A 20,647-nucleotide genomic window follows, 5' to 3' on the forward strand; every position below is an offset into this window, starting at 1 on the left:
AATCTCAGATAGGTACTGTTTTATGCCTGTTTGATACAGCTGAGCAAACTGAGGTGCAGAGAAATCAAGTAACCTGTGTGCAAGTCACACAGCCATGAGCAAAGACAGGAATCCAGGTTTGTGTGATGTCAGACTCCACATACTTTGTCTGTTCTTCTTTTCTCCTTGAGCCCATCTATCTTCCTTCTTCTAGCTTTACATTTGGTCCTTATCAGCCCCGCACTGGTTCATCTGTTGTTTTCCTCTGTGTTCTGGCACCAGTTCATTCGTTCCTGAAGGGGAACTCTGGACACTGTTATGCTTGTTGTACTCAGTCATGTCTGACTTTCTGCTACCTTATGGGCTGGAGCCCGCCAGGCTCCTCTGTCCGTGGGACTTTTCAGGCAAGAATGCTGGAGCGGCTTGCCATTTCCTGACCCAGGGATTGAACTCAGGTCTCTTGTGTCTTCTGAATTGGCAGGAGGATTCTTTACTACCACGTGGGAAACCCACATTTATTGGTGAAGGGGAACTCAACATACATTCTAAAATAAGAACCTACCTCAAAATTTAAGAACTGCAAATATTCTGCTATTCCCCACCCTTCCCCACAAATATATGTATAAAAGCAACATTAGTTGACAAATCTGAAAAATCAACATAATTTTTATTTTGGCTCAGAGAAGTATATGTACATCAAAACAAATCAGAAAGGAAACATTCAAAAACTAAACTGAAAATTTCATGTTTTTTATGGCTAGCTTGGGCTAGTGGCATTGTAGGTAATTACATTTTTTAGACTTTCTACCTCTTCTGAATTTTGTACCACATTGAACTTATATTACTTTGCAATCAGAAAAAAATCCCTTTCTTCAAAAGAAAGCAAATTAATTGCAAATACATCTTCACAACATTTTTCTTGTATTTCTTCAGGCTACTGCTCACTCTTAGGCACGCATCCTGGTCACCTCCGTAGGACGCACAGAGAAGCTGATCAATATTTTAGTGCCAAGGGGAGGAAGGAGGGACTGGTGAGAGAGAGAATATTTTAAAACTGTGTGAGCTCTGATAGAGTTATGCCTCAGTTCACTGACCTTGAAAATTAACCTAGGGTAACCAGAAGGACTAAGCCCCAGAATAAACAAATAAGCAAGAAAATTCATTTCCAATTTTGTGCAAATGTTAACAACATGTTGTGTTTCCGCAATGCCAAAACTTATTAATTTAAATGAAAAACAACGTCAGTCAAGTCATTGGAAACACACAAAAATCAATATGGGTGTTATTTTATAGATCAGGCTATCACTTTATAGATGGAATTTTTTTACTGTTCCTGTGTTTATTTAGTTACCACTTGAAATAGTTAGAGGTCATACTGGATTCTTCACAGACACTGATGCTTCAGAGAGAAAAATTATGAAAATACCACACTGCAAAAGGAAGTGTGATGAAAAAGACTCTAGTACCTTTCAGGGCCATAAAAGAGCCATCAGAAACATCTTGTTTTCTAATAAAGTGGTTGCTAATTTTTTTTTTTTCCTCTTTGATAGCACAGTGCAATCCATTTACTAGTAGGTTGGAAACCTTTGGGTATAAAGAAATTGTAGACTATATGGAACAATTCTCCACACCAATAATAATCTTCCAACCACATTGATGCGTTAAGCTACTTATAATAGGAGTTGCTTGGTAGCTAATGGGAAAGAAGGTTCTGGAACTAAGGTCTTTCATAATCTTTTGTATAAAAGCAGAGTTTCTGAAATGAGGGAAGATGTTATTGTGAGCGCTTGAGAATGCGGAGAGAAAAAGCCTATTATAGTGTGTAAGCCAAAGAAGAGAGATCATACAATGATGGTACTTTACATTTATAAATTAGAATACTCTCAAATATTTGATGTGTTCTCAGATCTATTTTATCACTCTGTTTCTGTCACAGCTGTGTATCAGCTGGGCATTTTCACCCCAGGTTGATGAAAATACTAAGGCATGGTTAGGTCATTTGCCAAATTTACTGGTCGGGTAAAAATTACAGTGGTGGGCCAGTACACTTTACTAAGTTGGAGTTTACTTATACTCTGTGTTTTCGTCTTTCTTGATAATTTTTCTCAGGGCATAAGAAGATCTGCATGAAAGTAAAAGCAAACAAACAAAAAGAAAACATAGCGCAGCATCAGTTTCCTCTGTCTGCATCAACTTTAATATCCAGAAATGCTCAAGTCAATAACTGTGAAGCACAGTATTCCAAAAATTTTGGCTCATTAACTGTTTTTTTTTTTTTTTTTTTAATCCGGATTCTTTGACATTGTTTATGCCCAGCTGAAGTTAAGATGTAGACAGACAGATGCACAGCAAAGATTATCTGGCTCAAATGATGCATTTTTATGGTAGTTGTGATGTGGTTTTCAATATAGTTTAGATGTTTGTCACCTTCAGGTTTGTGCCAAAAAGGCAGGCCATGTGAACGGCAAGGACAAATGTAGAGATGCATGGTAGAGTCTCATGCTTCACTTGGGATTTTTGGAAAAATTCATTGGAAGGATTTTCCAGTTTAAGCCTATGATGATGGGCCTTTTCCTGCTTTCTCTGCCCCCCTCCCTCTCTCCCCTCCCTGTCTACTTTTTAACAGAAAAAGAGATTGAAATCAGTGAAATTCCTATCATACGGGCCTGATGAAAATATGCGCTGACTCTGTTGGTGACTGAGATTAATTAAGGCACGGCACAGAGAAAACTCAGATGATCCCTTTTTCAGACAAGCATTGTCTTTTCAAACCTCCCTAAATACTTCATCCTTCCACTTTGGCAATTACACTTGTAATTACGTGTTTCATACCAGCCTGTCCTACTTGATTGAATTACCAGAGTGCTAAGACCAGGCATCTCTGTTCACATTTGCATTTTCTTCCTTCTATTCCTATAAATGTGGAGATTTAGGGTAAGAAAATAAGAGCCTGTCTTCTATTTGGAGGACTGGACTCCCATGTTTAAACACATACAGTGTTTGAAGTTCACCTATAATTGTCTAGTAAAGATGGGTCACAGCAGCAAAGATAGGTGATAGTAAGTGGATTCTGGGGTGATAAGAAAATGATTTTAGAATATTTCTCTCTTTGTACTATGAAGATTTAATGAACAATGCACTTTTCTGCTACTTTTGTCTGCTCTTCTAAAAAAACGTGTTGTATAGCATATTCTGTTACTAAAGTCGAATGGCTCTTTTTTGTTGTAGGTTGCACTTTAGGGATGCTAGTTTAGGGATGTTATACCTCCTTGGGTTTACCTGTGAAAGTACATAACAAGCTCAGCTATGGAAAGGAGGCTATTATAACCACTGGTAGGCTTAAGAAAGGGAGTGACATCATCTGGTTCACCTGTTTTGAAGACGTCCTGCTTGCTACGTAGGACATGTATTGTTCTGGAGCAGAGTGAAAGAAGAAAAGCTGTATTAATAGCCTGGGCAAGACAATAGGGTGGCTTAGACTACGGTTGTGGAAATGGACAAGAAGAGAAGTGGGTATGTTTGAGATGCATCTTGGAAATAGGATCAAGAGGATTTATATTGTGGATTGGATACAGGATGTAAAGGAGCTAAAAGTGCCTGATGATTTTTGCCATGAGTAACTGACTGAATCACCTTCCCTGGTGGCTCACATGGTAAAGACTTTGCTTGTAATGTGGGAGATCTGGGTTTGGTCCCTGGTTCGGGAAGATCCCTCAGAGAAGGGAATGGCAACTCACTCCAGTATTCTTGCCTGGAGAATCCCATGGACAGAGGAGCCTGGCGGGCTACAGTCTGTGGGGTCACAAAGAGGTGGACACGACTGAGCGACTACCACTCTCACTATTCAACTGACTGAATAGAGCTGCCTTTTACTGAGATGATGACTCTTAGATGGTGGATGAGTGAAACTGAGAGTTCCATTATGAATTTGAAAAATTCTAGATGCCAAATTATATATCCAACTCTTGTTTCTGGATTAAATTTGCAAATTATTACCTTTATTATGTTTTAAATTAGTCTATTGTTGTTTTTAATTGTAAACTCCTAAGGATGGAATGCTTTGGTGCTCACTTTTGTACTGCTTGTATTTCTGGGCCTCTTAATTAGTTGAATGATGAACAGATGGTGGTAGGGACTTCCACACTGTTTTCCCCGCCCTTCCTTTCCCTTCCCTTCCCTTCCTTTTCCTCCTCTTCCTTCCCTTCTCTTTGCTTCCCTCCTTCCCTCCCTCTCTTCTTTCCTTTTTCTCAGTGCCATCTCCCTGCCTTCTTCAATGTAAGAAGCAGTACTAACCTGGGAACCATCACATTTGGGTACTAGTCTTCGCCGGCTGTGTGACTTTCAAAGTTCTAATGAATATTTTTTGAGCCTCTGTTTCTTCAACTGAAAAGTGAGGCAGTTAGAGGTGATCAGTAAAGTTTCTCTGAGTTCTAAAATTCTGTAATTAGCATTTTTCTCTCCAAAGTGTGCAAATCCAATGTGTACTTGTGGGTTTACCTTCTAACTGTTTCAAGGGAAGGTATTTATAGCAAGAGACAATTTAGAGGTAATCAATTAATCTCACTCATGTGAAGGGTGAGGGAAGTAGAATCCTGAGGTATGCTTCCTCACTTATAAAATGAGACTTAAAATGATAATAATGGCAATAGTAATAACAGTAATAATACTGACATCAAAAAATTCTCCTGGGACTAAAATGAGATAAAACATGCAATAGTGCCTAGCTAGAAAGAAATGTTCATACATGTTGGCTCTCACAATGATTATTGTTGTTGGATGTCATCTTATTTGCCTGAGGATATCCAATCAGCTGGTGGCAGACCTGGGGCTAAATTGTTTCCTTATGAGGCAGAAGCCTTCAATTTCTCTTCTAGGTCCTTCCTGTCTTCTTCAGCAACCAGAGCTGAATACTTGGTACACTGTGGAGATAGTACTCTTACTTTAGGGGTGAAGTAAAACCTGGATTTGAAACCAGGTTCTGGTACTTTTTCCCTGTGTGACATTGGATAAGTATCAAATGTTCCTGAATCTCAGTCTCCTCATTTATATCTCAAAGAGATGTAGTGAGGATAAATGATGTAATGTAATCTGGTACTTGACCATGTCCATGGCATGAATAAAGTCAATAAACCATACTTGACTAATTATCTTCCTTCCACCACACTTGCTAAATGCAGAAAATTCTCCTTATTGCCTACCTAGAGTTATTAGTGAAAGTCGCTCAGTCATGTCTGACTCTTTACGACCCCATGAGCTGTATAGTCCATGGAATTCTCTAGGCTAGAATACTGGAGTGGGTAGCTGGTCCCTTCTCCAGGGGATCTTCCCAACTCAGGGATCAAACCCAGGTCTCCCACATTGTAGATAGATTCTTTACCAGCTGAGTCACCAGGGAAGCCCAAAGGGAGAGTGAAGTTACTCAACTGTGTCCGACTCTTTGTGACCCCATGAACGGTAGCCTGCCAGGCTCCTCTATCCATGGGATTCTCCAGGCAAGAATACTGGAGTGGGTTGCCATTTCCTTCTCCAGGGGATCTTCCTGACCCAGAGTTGGAACCTGGGTCTCCCACTCTATAGGCAGACTCTTTACTGTCTGAGCCGCCAGGGAAGCCCTAGAAGTTATTATATATAGTTTAAAAAAATTGTTTCCATCCATTTACAGATTCTTTTATTAAAGTTGATTACTTTTAATTTAACTATTTATTTTTGACTGCTTTGGGTCTTCATTGCTATGTGCTCCCTGCTGAGCAGGGAGGAGCTAATCTTCGTTGTGGTGGCTTCTCTTGTGGAGCACGGGCTTTAGGACATGGGCTCAGTAGTTGTGGTACATGGGCTTAGTTATCCCATGGTATGTGGAAATCTTCCCAGACTAGGGGTAGGACCTGTGTCCCCTGCTTTGGTAGGTAGATTCTCAACCACTGGACCCTCAGGGAAGTCCTACGTGTACTTTTTGAAGGAAGGTCTGGCCTTGCAATCTGGCAGACAAAGATATCAGAATCAGACTGATTCCTTACCAGCTGAGCCACCATGGAAGCCCAAAGGGAGAGAGAAGTCACTCAACTGTGTCCGACTCTTTGCAATCCCATGAACTGTAGCCTGCCAGGTTCTTCTATCCATGGGATTTCCCCAGGCAAGAATACTGAAGTGGGTAGCCATTTCCTTCTCCAGGGGATCTTCCCGACCCAGGGATCAAACCCAGGTCTCCTGTACTGCAGGGGCATTCTCTACCATCTGAGCCACCAGGGAAGCCCGCCAGGTTGGAATGTTAGAAGACGACAATAGTGCTTTAAGTCTGGACAGCAATCAGTGTGACTTGAACAGAAGCGTGGAGGGCCATGGAAGGGAGGTCTCTAGAAAAGAAAGAAAATTGTTTGGTTAACCAACATGTTTGAACATAAAAAATATTATTGGTGTTTGAAAGGTCCTTAACAACATTTAGAAAATGTTAGCTATTGTTCATGTAAATCTAAATAAACGAGACAAGAATCTTCAAGAAAATGTAGATAGTAAGGGAAATGTCATCATGGTACATCATTTGGCTTGATCATCAATATTACACATAGAGTTATTTGAACTCTGATTTTCCATGTAGCCCCCAATAATAACTTAGTTCTACTGAAAAGATGGGTAAATGGAAAAAAAAGAATGAAGGTAGTGTGGAAAAAGAGCTAAATTCTCATCTAAAAAGCCAAAAAATCAAATAATAGTGTCTAAGCTTAATAATCGGAGAACTCAGTGGCAACCCACTCCAGTACTCTTGCCTGGAAAATCCCATGGATGGAGGAGCCTGGTAGGCTGCAGTCCATGGGGTCCCTAAGAGTCAGACACGACTGAGCGACTTCACTTTGACTTTTCACTTTCATGCATTGGAGAAGGAAATGGCAACCCACTCTAGTGTTCTTGCCTGAAGAATCCCAGGAATGGCGGAGCCTTGGTGGGCTGCCGTCTATGGGGTTGCACAGAGTCGGACATGACTGAAGCGACTTAACAGCAGCAGCAGCAAGCTTAATAATGGCACTGCATTCCAGTACTCTGGCCTGGAAAATCCCATGGACGGAGGAGCCTGGTAGGCTGCGGTCCATGGGGTCGCTAAGAGTCGGACACGGCTGAGCGATTTCACTTTCACTTTTCACTTTCATGCATTGGAGAAGGAAATGGCAACCCACTCCAGCGTTCTTGCCTGGAGAATCCCAGGGACGGGGGAGCCTGGTGGGCTGCCATCTATGGGGTCGCACAGAGTCGGACATGACTGAAGTGACTTAGCAGCAGCAAGCATAATAAATAAAAAAGCAATATTTATAGTTAGAAACATTAAGGCAATTATAAGGAAAAAAAGCAAAAGTGTTGAAAGTGGTTCCTGCTGGGGAATAGGACTAGGGATTGGGAAGTGGTGGGAAGGAGGCTACTGTGTTTCCTTGTGTGCCTTATATACCGTTTGAATTAAAATGATGATTGATAGAGAAGTATAAAAAAGATGATCTACACCTGTCTTTACTTTCTGTATCTTTCCTAAATGAGATAAATATGAGTTATCTGTGAAATATGTATAAAGCTTTTTTAACTGAAGCATAGCTGCTTTACACTGCTCTGTCAGTTTCGTCTACAGCAAAGTGAGTCAGCCATATGTATGCATATATCCCCTCTTTTTTGAATTTTCTTTCCATTTACGTCACCGCAGAGTAGAGTTCCCTGTGTTATACAGTAGGGGGTCATTAGTTATCTATTTTATTTATTTTAGTGTATATAAAATATATATTAAAATATATATTTTAATATATATCTCAATATATATTTTATATATATAGAGATATATATATATATGTATCAATCCAAATCTCCAGTTCACCCCAGCTACCCCTCTTAACCCCTTTGGTATCCAAATGTTTGTTCTTTACATCTGTGTCTCTATTTCTGCTCTGAAGATAAGATCATCTCTACCATTTTTCTAGATTCCACATATATGTGTTAGTATATGATATTTGTTTTTCTCTTTCTGACTTACTTCACTCTATATGATAGTCTCTAGGTCTCTCCACATCTCTGCAAACGACAGAGTTTAGTTCCTCTTTATGACTGAGTTATAGTCTACTGTACATATGCACCACATCATCTTTATCCACTCCTCTGTTGATGGACATTTAGGTTGCTTTCATGTCCTGGCTATTGCGAATAGTGCTGCAATGAAAAAAAAAAGTGCTGTCTAGGCTCTCACTGTGTTTTCAGGACTACAGTTCCCCCAGATGATGTATAAGCATGCCTATAAAATGCAGTATTGGGCAATAGAATTTTTCATGAAATTTAGATATACTTAAAGTGTTATTTAGGCTACCCACTCCAGTATGCTGGCCTGGAGAATTCCATGGACAGTCCATGGGGTCGCAAGGAATCGGACACAACTGAGCGACTTTCACTTCATTTCACAAGGTGTTATTAGTGTTTGAAGTAAAGTTTGTATTGATTATATCATCAGGAGACTTGTGTTAATAATATTATAAAATATATGCTTTGAAACAAATGCAGGTCACAAGCATTTTTTATAAGTAAATGTGATAATAGAACTTGTTATTTTTTTACTGTACTTTTACCTCATGAAGTATAGGAACTCAGTCTTTTCTTCTTTGGTGACTCTTAGAACCCAGTATGGAATATATAAAAATTTTATGGAAGTGAGCTCAGAGCAAAGAGCATCTACTCCCACTCCCTCATTTTATTTATTTTTTAACTTAATTTTATTTTAAAAAATTTATTGGAGTTTATAGTTGACTTACAATAACGTATCAGTTTCAGGTTTACAGCAAAGTAAATCAGTTGTGTGTTTGTATATAGGTGTATATATATATATATATATATTTATGTGTATATATATATATATCCATTCTTTTTTAGATTCTTTTTCCATACCGTTCATTACAGAGTGTTATATAGAGTTTCCTGTGCTATTCCATAGGTTCTTATGAATTATTTATGATATATACAATAGGGTGTACATGTCAATCCCAATCTCCCAGTGTTTGGCACCCCCTTTCCCCATTGGTAACCTTAAGTTTGTTTTCTACATCTGTGACTCTATTTCTACTTTGTAAATAAGTTTATTTGTACCATTTTTGTTTTAGATCCACATATAAATGATATCATATGATATTTGTCTTTCTCTGTTTGATTTACTTCATTCAGTATGACAGTATCTAGGTTACTGGTAATTCTTATTTGGGAATGAAGGTGAATGATGTCACAGACTCATAGAATCACATGGGAGGTAATTTAAAAAGATAACTTATTTCCCGCCTTGGATGGTCAAGCTATACCTCCAGTGCCATGGGGGAACTTAGATAGTGGTTCTTATCAAAATGTGAGAAAAATGGCATTTAAAAATATTCCACTAAGACCTTACTGAAAACTACATTATAAACTTAATTTACTATTTCCATGGGTTTCCCTGATGGCTCAGTGGTAAATATTCTGCCCGCCAATGCAGGAGACTCAGGTTCCATCCCTGGATTGGGAAGATTCCCTGGAGGATAAAATGGCAACCTACTCCAGTATTCTTGCCTGGAAATCCTATGGACAGAGGAGCCTGGAAGGCTATAGTCCATGGGATTGCAGAAGAGTCAAACATGACTTGGGGACTAAACAACAATTATTTCCATAATTATAGTAAGAGCTGATATTCCCATATAAGGTTTAAAAATAATATTAATGGCATTGAGTCAAGTAATTTTTAAGCATGGTAATATATTTAAATAATCTGCTTGAACTGGTCTTCTGTTTCCAGTGAAAATGAAGTAATGGGGGTTGAATTTGTACTTCTACTGAGAACAACCAAAGATGGACAAAGTGTGTGAAACAACAAGTTTGAAGACATTGGACATTATATTCCAAGCCATAAAACTGTTTCAGTAAATTGAAAGGATTCAAGTCACGAAAATAATCATAATGGAATTAAATTAAAAATCAATAAAGTAGTCCATTTAACAAATTAGCAAATGAAATTATTTATATTATATAACTATTTAAGTGAAATATCCTTGGATTTTCTTTTGGAGGTTGGGGAACCTCTTAGCTCCCACCTCCCAAGAGAAAAAAAAAATCATGTTAAAGTGTATGTAAATGGCCAGTGTAGGAATGTCATTTTATGTTTGAGTTTACACTGGCAAAATAATACGGGTACTACAGGGAAATAAGACTTATTTGGCAAATAAGCACAATGCTTTCAAGAAATAAAACGAATTAGGAGACTTTGAGATCTAGAAGTTTTAATGTATGGAGTAATTTTGTTTTCTTCTTGAATTGCATATGTGGCCTAAAAATCAGTGAAACACATTTTAATCAGACAACATGTAAATAGGATTTAAACATCTTTGAATTAATTTTTTTTTCCAGGATGGTTTTCTTTTGGGGAGATAGACATTTTCAAGTTGATTCTACCATACATGTATACAACTAACTTACTTTATCTAATATTTCTGTTCAATACAAGTACTTCTGTCATGAGACTCTTCATTGACCCCCAAGTACATCTCATCCACTCCCACAGCTTGGCCTTTGCTCATGTTGAATCTCCACATGAATATCTTTCTTGGCTCTTTCCAAACCCCATCTATTTATACTTCCATCTTATGAGCTAGGGACTTCACTTCAGATATTCTGACCTGCTGTTAATGTTCCTTTCTCTGGTACACTTAATAGGAACATTTAATGTTCCTATAGAAGTTCATATATAACCAAGACTAAAGAAGTATAATATAATGCAGATTCTCTTATTCATTATTCTGTGGGTTTTAAACCATAGTGAGTGGTTTTAACCAAGTGAGGATACATATTCACTTGAAAGTGGTGGTAATAATGCAAGTTTTTTCCCAGTCCTTGGAAACCCCAACCCATGAGGACTAAGGGATCAGGAATTTGTATTTTACCAAAGATCCTGCAATATACTGATGTGATATCTGCATATTAATTTTAAGCAAAAACCCCATATCTTTAATGGATTTCAATAATTCAGTGTAGTTTACTCATAGTTTATAGTCCTTCTTTTATATCTTTATATCAACAAGTGGAGTGCTAAGCATATAATGGATTCTCAATAAATGCTCACAAATTAATTGAAGCAGTGCAGTTACACATATGTTTAATGTATGTACTTTTTAGATATTTTTGTTTTTAATGATTGTATAGTCAGGAGGCCTGGCATGCTGCAATTCATGGGGTCGCAAAGAGTTGGACACGACTGAGTGACTGATCTGATCTGATCTGATAGTCAGGTATCTAATTAAATTTTTTTTCCCCAAACTTGTGATTTGGCTTCTCATTTGAATAATAGAATTTTAGTGCTAGAAGGAATTTCTGGAATTAACTTGATTCTCTTAGTTTTCAATGAAATAGTTAAGGGCATGAGAGGTTAAGTGACTTGCCCAAGTTCATGCAGCTAATTAGTGAGAGTTGCATGTACAGAATTCAAGTCTCCAACCTCCCAAACCTTGTGTTCTTGCTGTTGCCCGTGTTGCCTCTTACTAAGAAATCTTCCCAGTAACCCTAGGTAGTGACACAAGTGATAAGATTTAAACATTTGAAAGAACTCACAGCAGCTGTTACTTTAGCTTATTTGGCCAGGATTATTTTGGGTCAGATAATTCATTTTTTGTGGTTATGTCCCATGTGGTAGAAATTTTAGCAGAATCCCTGGCCTTTAATAATTGGTTGCCAATAGCACCCTTTACCCCAGTGCCAATAAAAAATGTCTCTAGACAGTGCCAAATGTCCCCTAGGAAACAAAACCACTCCCCGTTGAAAACCTTTGCTTTAAACAGACAAGCACATAAATGCTTGGATCATTGGATTCTTAAATTCTTGGAAAGACTCGTAAAGGGTCTTTCAAGATCCTTACTAGACAGAGATTTTCACTGGAGGATGCTCAGCATTTGAAGCAGTCTCTATGTGGAGGTGCCATACACATATTCTGTAAACTGAAGGCTAGAGAAGTTGAGTGTGGTGCAATGTTATAAAGCAGAATTACTAAGCCATATGATCTTGCGATTTAGATGGATTTCTATGGCTTTTTTATTTACATGAATTTTTGTTATGTTTCTTTTTCTATTATTCTTAAGTCTACTATGCCTATTATTTCTTTAAGTGGAGCATTATGTTATGATAATGCTTTTCATCATCTGTAATCCAATGTGTATAGATTCTAGACGTGAAACATTTATCTTGTGGATTTTTCAAAAGTCAAGAAAAACTATGCAGATATACCCTTTGGAAAATGTAAATATATGTAACGTTTTATCATATGCAATGAGTCTTTTTCTCCACCCCCTCCCCCCCGCCCCCCACATCCCTTTCCTTGAATGTAGAAGCTCAGGAAAGCCTGTTTGGCCACTTTAGTCAAGCTTGACATTAACAGTAGCATGTCTTAATGGATATATGCTTATCTTTGCTGCTGCGCCGAAGGAAACAGCACTTTCTGCTCTCACAGGATAGGAATTACGAACTGAAGTTTAATGGATGAGCAACATATTATCAAAGAGAATACATCTCTTTAGTGTGAGTCAGAAATAAAGGGAGAGAAGTATTCTTTAAGGAGAGCTTTATCCCATAGAGTAGCTTGTGGAATAGAAACATGAAGCGGGAGTGGAAGGTTGAGTTCTAGTGCTGCTTCTGTCACAAGGACACTCTCTGATTTGGGGATATTTTTTATTTATCCATTAATAATGATGTTAGGCTAGATGATCTTATACATGCATATATTGCATATCTACAGTAAAAATTCAATTATTTATATTGCTCAGAATAAATTTTTTTAGTAGAAAGAAGAAAATAGAACTAGAGAAATGCCCCAAGTAATAATGTGAACTTCATCAGGAAAAACTGTCCTCTTCTAGATTTGAACATGGAATTTTACTTAGAGGACATATAAACATAGAAGCCTTGTATACAATGGTTCTAATGAAATTAAAACAAAATACTAGCCTCCAAATGATTTTCTTCTCCTCTAGCTAAAACAAAATACTGTATTTGCTCCTAGTAATATTCTGCTCAATTAGGTCAATTAGTGGTTTAATAGTCAAAGGAAATAGTACTCAATGATGATAATATTGATGATTTTCATAATTAAAATATGGAAATGATAAATATCAACTGCTTAGACTCCAATTAGCTTATTAATATGCAGCAGAGAATACACACCTACACTACTGATATCATTTTTCTTATTTAGTTCTTGGCAACTAAGCACTGTCAGCCCTTAACATGATTATGTCAAGCTCTCCTACAAGTTAGCTCCTGGCCAAAGTCTGACACACACAGTCTGTATCTGGGTTTAATTATGTTGATGAACAAAAAAAAGTCACTTTTTTTGTGTGTAGGCTAACTGTTCACTATGTGTAGGGAGACAAGCTGTTGCTCTTTTGATTTACCCTAAAGATTGGAACGAAAGGTCAGGGATCTTTTGATACAAGCTAATTAAAATATCAATGATTATACACACCTTGTAAGCTTGTTTTTGGATCGTTGTAGAATGCCGAAATTTCTTTTTCATATATATTATGACTGTAAGTGCCAAGAAGATCAACATATTAACTTTGGAAAGAATACTTGAACATACCTGGGGTTGCTTTTTATTTCTTTACAAAATTGAGTACATTAATGTGTGTTTCTCCCACTCATGCCAGAGGGCAGTTGAGTTTGGGAGGAAAATTGCAAACGTGGAGAAAACTAGGTCCAGTCAGATCATTAATGAAAACAGATGGGCATATTCGTCACTGGTGGTTATTAGGCCTCTGGTCATGTAACTGTGGATATTCCAGCTCAATTAATTGGATTAGCTTTCTTAAAAATTTGTCTCTTTAGATCAAAGTGTGATCTATGAACTACCTCCTTTAGAATCACCTGAATTTCTTAAAATGTGTTCTCCCTGACCTCACAACTAAATATTTTATTTCCTTAGGTCTGGAATAGAGCTTTGGACTAAACACTGCCGAACAAAAAATTCCAGGTGATTCTGATACTCTTTAAAAATTCTCAACCTACTAACTTAGATAGCAGCAGCCAGAATTTAGTCAGAACAAATACCTTATCTTTTGCTTGCCTACTTTTCCTAGTGATCCTCTCATCCCTCCTCCATCTCCAGGCCAGAATAATAGAGTGGGTAGCTGTTCCCTTCTCCTGGGGATCTTCCCAACCCAGGGTTTGAACCCAGGTCTCCTGAATTGCAGGCAAATTTTTACCAGCTGAGCCACCAGGGAAGCCCAAGAATACTGGAGTGGGTAGCCTATCCCTTCTCCAGTGTATCTTCCTGACCCAGAAATTGAAACCAGGTCTCCTGCATTGTAGGTGGATTCTTTACCAGCTGAGCTACCAGGGAAGCTCCTTCCATCTCCTACCATTAGCTTATCTAGGTTTCAATGAACTGCCAACTAATGCCTGCTAATGAGAGCTTAAAGCATTAGACCCTTTTGGGGGCATTTTTACTTTAATAACAGTAGTAGTAGTGTTGGTGTTAGTAGTAATAATATCTGGTTCTATACATTTCAAACCTTGTGTTTATTTACCCACATAATTCTGGTGTCAGAGGCTGCAGGGCATTTTCATATTGTGAAATGACCTTGGCCCTGGACTTTTGTGTGATCATGCTAGATGAGTAGGTGCATTGGGAGGGAGGTGAACTCTTGGAAACACTCCTAAACTGAGATGGTTCACAAGAATTTAGGTCTATGTGGAGGTGATGGTGAGTCACATAAATATATTCCATTAAAATCCAGCTAAATATAATTATTCACAACTCAATTTCCCGTAGGTGGATGCCGATAATCTATGCAATCATTCTGAAGTCACAGTGCATAGGAGAGGAAGGAAAAGAGAAGGGAAATTCAAGGGGGGAGAGACAGTGGTCTTAACTGTAGTTAAAGTATCTTCTTTTGCAAATTTTGGAAAGATATATGATGGTGAAAACACATTGTTGTCCCTCACTGAAGGGGCAAGAGAGGGGCCCTCAAACTCAAGCTTCATTGGCTTTTCAATAAATTTACTTTTGCCTATACCTAAGATAGTGACAGACACCTGGCCGCTGTACAAAATTGATACATAGTAAATGGATGAGTGAATAGAAGAGGTATAATCTTATTCTCCCAACATTTTAGATGAGGAATTTAGCAACATTTCTAAAGTCACGTAACAATAAAATGAAATTCATATTAAGAAGCAAATTTGCTCTATGTGGACTTTGCTAGAAGCCTCAAACATCAATACTTCTAGTATAATCCATTCTTGCTGGGGTACATTGCTTAGCGTGGCCTTGGGTTCAGGGAGCAATTAATTGTGCAGTGATAATCTCTCTCCAAGAAAATTTCCATCTGCAGTTAGGTCCATTCTCTGTTAAAAAGAATCCAGGAGAAGGTAATGGCTAAAAATCAGGTTATTTTTTTCTGGATATTAAAATGCTCTGACTTAGTTAATTTGCGAACTCATAAGAAGGCTATTAGGTGGTTGTATAAATGCTGTTGGGGAGAGAGGGATACAGTTGGCCCTCACTGCCTGTGGGTTCCACATCCCTGGATTCAACCAACTGCAGAGCAGATGGAGGGCCAAGTGTACCATGGTATTTATAGGGGATTTGAGTACCCTACAATTTTGCTGTTCACTGGAGGTCCTGGAACCAATCCCCTGCAGATACTGAGGGATGACTGTATTCATATTTTCTGATGGTTCTGCAATCAGACTGCATAGTATATGTGTGACGTGGCCTTTGACACGAGAACTTTCGGGTCAGTTCATAGTCAGGACTGTATAAGATTGAGAGCGTGATTTCTGGAGTTGGAGTTCCTTAGTACAGTCTGCTGTGTGTGACTGTTAGCTAGTCACTGAGTCCTGTTGTGTCATTATATTTTTTTACATGTTAAATGGGACTGTTTTGAGGGTTGAATGAATTAACATTTTGATTCATTAAGTGCTCAGTAAATACTAATAATTACTGTCATTATTCTTGGTCTTGTCTTTTGACACTCACCAGCTCTTGACACTGGCAAGCAGATTATATTTGTGGGCCTCAGTTTCCTCATCAGTAAATATAATAGTTAAAAGATAGTTAAGATTCATAAACTTTTATAATAGGAATAGCCCCAGATAACCATATATCTTACTCAGAAAAATATTATTTTAAGTCAAAGCTGTTGTAGAACTCCTTGTTTAGTAATTGAAAGACAAAAGCCCACTCATTATCTAGTATCTTGAAAAATAAATGAAAAAAAAAAAAATCCCACAAGTTGGTCTTTTATTTTCTCTTCGAAACTAGTATATTGAAGAGCCAGTCTTGTTGCCTAATGAGCCAAGAATCCAAACCTTGGATTTCATTACTGTTATGATTCCAGATCCCACCAGAGTCTCTTATCAAATGTGGCCTCATTAAGTGCAAAGGCAATGTACTTCTCCATTAAATTGTGCTGAGCTAACTTGTGGGTGATGTGAGCCCAAATGAAATGTACTTATTTTAAATCTGTTCCTATTGGATTGTAGTTGTATATCACAGACAGATATAAACACATGTAAAACCACTTGGGAATCCTCATTTATCTAGACTCTATTCTGAGGAAGTATACTGGATACAGACTTATTTAATGAGGCTCTGTCAGTATAAAAACTAAATATAAAACAACTCCAGTGTGTTATTCTGTGTTGAGTAAGTTACCTCTAGGACTAACCCAATAGATTGGATTCTTTTTTTTCCTTCACAGAAGATATAACAGCTTGTGAACAGACCCTCCAGCATGTAATCTTTACTTTTTAGTAGCCAGGAATTTTGTTAACATATTTATAAGCTTGAAAGAAAGAAGACACATTTAAAATTTTTTAAATATTTATATTAATTAGAGGGTAATTACTTTACAATATTGTGATGGCTTCTGCCATACATCAACATGAATCAGCCATAGGCATACATTTTTATCTGGGGCCAATCTCAGCCAATATCATGTCTGGCCTGGCTCTTGTGGTTCTTACTATGATTGCAAGTTACTCTCAGCAATAACTATCAGAGAAACTTTGAAAAAGTTTATTGTTTGCAAGTACTGAAAATTATTAATATATGGCATACCTGGGGCCACACTGTGAGGTTGGAGAGAGACAGAGACAGAGGACATGGGGACCCAGGGTTCTGCTTTTATTGGGGATGAAGGGGTAGGGACCTAGAATTTCAAGGACTTACTCTTTCTCAGTGAATTTGAAACATAAAAGCAGGAATTTAAATTGCAGAAAAAGGGGCGGGGGGAAGCTGTCCAATAGTTAGTTATCAGGAATTAACCAAGATCTCTAAAACAAGGGAGCCTTCAAGGGAGGATGAGGCAGGAGGCATTTGGCTGTTTATCTATTAATAGTCCTATGGCTAGAAATGTGTTCATTTGAGATAGCCGTCTTTCAAGTGGATACTGCTTTGGAGTGGATGCCTCAGCAATCAAAACTTAAATCAAGCACCTGCATTAGTAAAAGAAAAGCCACTGTCAGGACTTGCGCTGCAGCTTTATAATAATATTTGCTAACATTTGCTTTATTCCAGAAATGGTTTAAGTACTATATAGGTGTTCACTCACTTAATCTGTTTCTACAGAGAAGGAAATAGAAGCAATTTACCAAGAACATATAGCTAGTGAAGGGCAGCTGGATTCACATCCAGGAAGTCCAGTTGGAGTATGTGGTTATAGCCACTCAACTATTACTGTCTCTTGAATTCCTTCGAAATTATGTCAGTTACCTTAAGGCAGAGAGACATACTAGAAGCTGAACAGTGAGGACTGAAGCCACAGAATGCAAGTGTCTATCTGGTTATCTTTATGTCTTATTTTGTCTCCCAGGGAGGAAGAATATTATATAATATGCAGCCCAATTTTGAAATAGGTGGTTACAAAACTTGCCTGAGGTGACCTGGAGATGTTAGTGAAAGCAGGAATAGGTATACGCTTCTGACTGACACTGTTTCTTGGCTGAAGCCACTAGAGAAAGTCTTCCCAGTGACAGCCATCAATGGCTGTAGGGGACAGAAACAAGTAGGAGATAATTAGTGATTCCAGAGGGAAGCGAGAGAACACGAAACGCTTGGGGGTGAAAGGAGGGTGTAGGGATCTGGCTTATGCTAATAACTTCACTGCCAACCTCAAGTTAAAGCAAAATTAATGATATATTTTTAAATGTCATTCTAAAAGTATCTTGCTATTCAACACTTGAGCACCAAACATCCACATTATAGAGTTAGCTCACATTTTTCGTCTCTGAAGTCTTTTTTTCAGAGACAAAGACACATGGGCAAAGTCTACCCAAGACTTTTTTGGGATCTATAATGCTTCTGTATTTTGTAGATTTTGGAAGTATGCTGCTAAGTCACTTCAGTCGTGTCCGACTCTGTGCAACCCCATAGACAGCAGCCCACTAGGCTCCCCCGTCCCTGGGATTCTCCAGGCAAGAACACTGGAGTGGGTTGCCATTTCCTTCTCCAATGCATGAAAGTGAAAAGTGAAAGGGAAGTCGCTCAGCCGTGTCCGACTCTTCATGACCCCATGGACCGCAGCCTACCAGGCTCCTCCATCCATGGGATTTTCCAGGCAAAATTACTGGAGTGGGGTGCCATTGCCTTCTCTTTGGAAGTATAGTAATAATTTATATCTGTAACAATGGCTATTCAATGAACATATTGGGGCTTCCCTGGTGGCTCAGACAGTAAAGAATCTGCCTGCAATGCAGGAGACCTGGGTTCGATTTCTGGGCTGGGAAGATCTCCTGGAGGAGGGAATTTCAGTATTCTTGCCTGGAGAATCCCTGTGGACAGAGAAGCCTGATGAGCTACAGTCCATTGGGTTGCAAAGAGTTGGACTCAATTGAGTGACTCAATTGATTTAACAAATGAACATATTACATGCAAAATAGGAGCTTCCCTGGTGGCTCAGTTGGTAATGCAGGAAACTGGGGTTTGATCCCTGGGTCAGAAAGATCCCCTAGAGAAGGACTTAGAAACCCACTCCAGTATTCTTGTCTGGAGAATCCCATGGATAGAGGAGACTGGTGGGCTGTAGTCCACGGTGTCATAAGAGTTGGACATGACTTAGTGACTAAACCATTGCTATGCTATGCTATGCTAAGTCACTTCAGTCGTGTCCGACTCTGTGCGACCCCATAGACGGCAGCTCAGCAGGCTACCCCATCCCTGGGATTCTCCAGGCAAGAACACTGGAGTGGGTTGCCATTTCCTTCTCCAATGCATGAAAGTGAAAAGTGAAAGCGAAGTCACTCAGTCCTGTCCGACTCTTAGCGACCCCATGGACTGCAGCCTAGCAGGTTCCTCTGTCCATGGGATTTTCCAGGCAAGAGTACTGGAGTGGGGTGCCATTGCCTTCTCCGGACTAAACCATTACCACCATGCAAAACAAGATGAAACACCAACACATTGGAAAATAAAAATTATTTATAATCCCATTATTCAGAAATTTGCAACAACTTTAGAATCACATACATGTATAATTTTAAATCTTGTATTTTGTGAATATTTCTCCAGATCATTACATGTTTTTAAATTTTGGATCTGAAAACACCATTGAATAAATGGAAAATAACTCAGTGCACATTGTACCATAGCCTGATATGTATTTGATATTGAACAATTATATTGTTTAAAGATATTTGTTACTTTTAATAGTAAGTATTTGTTATTTTGAATAGTAAGTATTTTTATATGTAAATATTTGTTAGAATGTTAAAATTATTTTTAAGGTTGTCATTTGTAAGATAGACATTCACTTTCAAAGACCATACAGTCTTAAATCTTCACTAGGGATTATAAAATTATTTTATAGAAACATTGTGCTGATTTTTGTTCTGTCAGCTGTATAAAAGGTTATGGTTCACCAGATCCTCACAAACATTTAGGATTATTATGAAAAAATATCTTAGTTAATTTAATAGGCCAACCATCACATCCTATTCAATTCCCATTTCTTAAATGTTAAATGCCAAACAACTTCATAGGAATTAAAATATTTTCCTTTACCTGTGTTCATCAAGACTGTTTTTATAAGAATGTGGAAAGATTGAGTCAGAACAAATAATATGTTTATAATATCTTATAAAAAGTCAGTAAATTATTAGTAAAGCAGAACTACAATTTTGGAAGAAGGGAAATGCATTCTGTGTATCTTTATCTATGTTATGCATAGATATATTCCTGAGCCTTATTTACTACTCAGAGTATATAATTGATTGCTTCTGCATTCCTTTAACATATAATAACAACTTGAAAGAGAAAAAACACGTGAGCAAGAAAACAGAGTTATACAAATACTGTCAGATGTCTCTCCCCATGTCCAGCCCCTTTGGGTAAAACTGTCTAATGGCTTCTTTGACCCTGTTCACCGAATTAGATTTCAATTTGTTCAAGTAGATCCCAAGCTTTGAAGATGTGCCTTTTCTTCCCCTCTCTACCCTCTGGAGTCTCTTTTGCTTAAACAAAGGACACAAGTTGCTTAGCGGTAAAATTTGTCTGTACTTTTCATAAATTAAAGTGAATCTTCCCAAGTCTGAGAACAATAATTCCATTTGGCTTACCTCCAGTAATCTTCAGGAAAAAAACAAAAACAAAAACCCAAACCCACAACCTGTAAGGAGAGTAATGATTTGTGGAAATCTGCAGGAGGCCTTGGTC

At 38.2% G+C, this 20,647-nt stretch overlaps 1 protein-coding gene across 1 annotated transcript in view; it reads left to right on the forward strand.

The window, feature by feature from the left end:
- The window catches only part of NXPH1 (neurexophilin 1), a 360,550-nt gene that overhangs the window by 112,795 nt on the left and 227,108 nt on the right, over positions 1-20,647 (forward strand). The gene's annotated exons all lie outside the window — the stretch shown is intronic.

The sequence above is a fragment of the Bubalus bubalis genome, chromosome 8, assembly GCF_019923935.1.
Source record: "Bubalus bubalis isolate 160015118507 breed Murrah chromosome 8, NDDB_SH_1, whole genome shotgun sequence".
Taxonomy (NCBI): Eukaryota; Metazoa; Chordata; class Mammalia; order Artiodactyla; family Bovidae; genus Bubalus; species Bubalus bubalis.